Below are 3,425 nucleotides of genomic sequence, written 5' to 3'. Positions count from 1 at the left end.
GTGTGCGTGCGTGTGTGTTTAGTTTTTTTTTTTTTTCCCCTCCCAAGATGAGTTTTGCTGCATTTTTCTTTTAGGTAATGATAAGCATTTTGTGTTAAATGTGGCATAACAAAGTTTGAATGCAAGGGCAAAAATTGTTTGCCCTTTGAACAGTGTAGCACGGTCCTCTTGGGCATAAAGAGGAGAGTACAAGGGTCAGAACCCTGCTCTGAGTAGGTGGTGTAGGTCTGAGAATCCTTAGCTAAGCCTGGATTAACTTGACGTAGATTAAGTCTCGAATGAGCTCAAAGACTGATATGTTAGCCAATAGGAAAATTTGTATGACGTAGATTAAGTCTCTGGCTGACAAGAATGAGCTCAAAGACTGATATGTTAGCCAATAGGAAAATTTGTACTCTCCAGCATTCTAGGTCAGTCTTTGTTATGCATCAGACGAGTACTCATTATAGTAAAATACTCTGACCTCTATCCTTAAATGATTGTTTTGGTACAAATGTGTACAGAAGAGCCACAGAAGAAGAAAACAACTCTTCTAGGAAAAAAAAAAAAACAAAACCATATCCTTATATAAGTTTATATAAGCATAAACTTGATTAAGAATCACCATGTCTTAGGAAATTCATTTTATAGTGTGTTTGAGGCTAGAAATGCAATTTTGATTTGGGAGCTAATCTGATCAAGCACTTATCATTTTAAATCTTGCCCTAAAGGAGAAAGCAGCTGTCTTCCAAACTGCTCTGCCTTCCACAGCTGAGATGGAATCATCTGGATTTTTCTGAACATTTTAAAGAGTTGCCATGAGGTAGAAATGGGCCATGGGCCAAATGTAAAATACTGACATTGGGGTGTAGAGTACCATTCATCTGAAAGTTAGTTGTAAACACCTGGGATCCAGAAGGCAACAAGGAGGGGATAATGGAGAGAAACAATACTTCCAGTAGGTAGGTAGACCAGAAATGTGAGTGTAGTGAGTTCCATTTTGGAGAAAAATAATTGAATCACCCCTAAAGTAGATCAATTGGTGAGATAGTGTTGGGGATTATGAACACCAGACTGGTCCATGGTAGGGGATATGCACTAGACTTATCCAAGAATCTTAAGCAGCATTTTAGCAACACTTCTGTTTGTGAGTGTGAGACTCTGTAGTGGGCCTCCCTTCATTTCAGCTGCGTGGAGGTACATGGAAGGGTGAGGGTTTGCCTTGGTACTGATGGGTCAAGAATCCTGCTGGATGAAAGGAAGGGAATCTTTGCAGCTGCCAGATAGATGGTCTGGCCAAATCTTCAACTGATAAAGAAACTGAGGCACAGGGAGGCACCAGGCCTGTCTTTAGTTTCTTTGCTGGCTCGTGGCAGATCAGGAGCTAATGTCTTTCACACATGTCCCATCACACCTGGGATGTCAGATATGGTGGTGTGTGTGTCAGTACTCAGCTGCCTCCCTGGGTTTTTTCCATCATCCAACCAACAGAGCCCAGGCCCTGGCTCATCAATCGGATGGATTGAGCCTATGGGATGAAACCGTTAGCCGTCCATGCACAGCACCATGCTTCCTGCCCCCCCGAAGAATGTTTGTTCCCTCACAGTATGTGTGTGCGTGCTGATAGGCCAGAGAGTGCATCTATGGAAGCTTGAACCCCTTGGCACCAGGCAAGGAACAGGGCATCCAAACCGCCTCTTGAGAGCCATTTGGAAATGCCTTCTTTTCACTTCTAGTTGTTTAGTGTCTTATTTATTTTTGTGTGGCCTTTTGTGAAATCTGGGAACGGATAATAAGGCAAAATAAACCCTTAGGGTGAGGTAGCTGAGCCTGATTTACGGACACTGACACCAGCAGGTGGCTGGATGGTCCTCCCAAGCTGCTTTGAGCTTTGAGGTGAGAATTTGGATTGATGACCCCTGTCTTTAGCTTGGAAGATTTTTCTGTCGCTCTGTTACGTTTTCGGGCCCTGGGGAAGTCAACTCTTCATTATTACGGAGCTAATTTCTAGTCTGTGGATGAGCCACGCCTTTGCCCCTCCCCCCTCTTTTCCATTGTGCCTTTTGAATGTTGGCTTCTCACTCCCCATCAGCATTTCCACCTACATGCAGACTAGGGAGTTGGGAGAAGGACCTAGAATGAAGCACTCACCATTCCATCGGTCATTCATATGTCAAACATGGATCCCGTCCAAGATTCAAAACCTTGATTTGAACATGAAGGTTGCAGAGACCAGCAATACATGGACCCTCTCTTGGAGGAGTCCAGAAACCTAGTGGAGCGGACCCATGGTGCCGTTGACCGCTGAAACACGGTGTAGGGAGTGCTGCAGAATCAGTTCCAGCACGTGCTCCCTGGAGCACAGGAAGAAAGCCCGCAAGACCATGGAAATGAGGGAAACCTTAACAGAGGGTGTGACAAAAGTCACCTTGACATTTTCAGGCTATGTACAATGCTGTGCACCTTGCAATGCTCAATAAAGTAATCATTGACAACTCATTAGCTCTTCCATCCATCCATCTGTATTAGCCTATCTGTATTATTAACCATAAGATATCTAAAAGAGGAAAATGCTAATGGTTGAAATGAGCTTTGGGGATTATCTGTGATTTTTATTTTTTTCCCATTTTCTTCTTTATCCACATCAACTCTGGCAGTTTTCTGCTCACATCTAAGTTTGTTTAAGAAATGTTTTGGGGGCACCTGGGTGGCCCAGCTGGTTAAGCATCTGCCTTCGGCTCAGGTCATGATCTCAGGGTCCTGGGCTTGAGCCCCACAACAGGCTCCTTGCTCAGTGGAGAGCCTGCTTCTCTATCCGCTCTCTCCCCCTGCCCAACTTGTGCATGCACATGCTCTCTCTCTCTCTCTCTTTCAAATAAAATCTTTAAAAAAAGGTTTTCAGAATCGAACGAGAAGGTTAGATCAGTGAAAGAGGCCTGAACTACTGTTCAATATTCTTTCCTCTGAAAAGCTATTTGGGACACTAGGTATTTGTGGTATGTCCTCCTGAAATAAACACCAAAGTCTTATTCCACTGGTTCTGAATCACAAAGAAAATTACAAAGACACTTATTTTTTGGTTTATTCATTAGGAAACCCCTACAACATGAGAAATAATTAACAGTCTCTCGGGGATCCAGGCTTCTCTGTGGCCTTTGGTAGGGTGTCCCATCTGGGGTGCAGGTACTTCTTGGCTGTCGTCCCATTTGGGCAGGGTCTGAGGTGTGACACTGTGTCTTCTTCAGCATTTCACCTGAGCTCACCACATAATATGTGTGTTTTCAAAATGTTACACCAGGAGCCACACAGCATGGACTGCTTGACTCTCATACGTTCTCAGACTTTTCCCTGTCTCTTTCTGTAGGTAATTTCCCCCAGATCGTGGCTTGCTTTCTAATAACTACACTCCAAACTAATTATTGTTAAGCTTAAATTTCAACAAAGAA

This window comes from Enhydra lutris, unplaced genomic scaffold (genome assembly GCF_002288905.1).
Source record: "Enhydra lutris kenyoni isolate GAN:26980312 unplaced genomic scaffold, ASM228890v2 scaffoldscaffold37, whole genome shotgun sequence".
Taxonomy (NCBI): domain Eukaryota; kingdom Metazoa; phylum Chordata; class Mammalia; order Carnivora; family Mustelidae; genus Enhydra; species Enhydra lutris.
The sequence above is the reverse complement of the archived record's forward strand: the minus strand, read 5'-3'. Positions refer to the sequence as shown.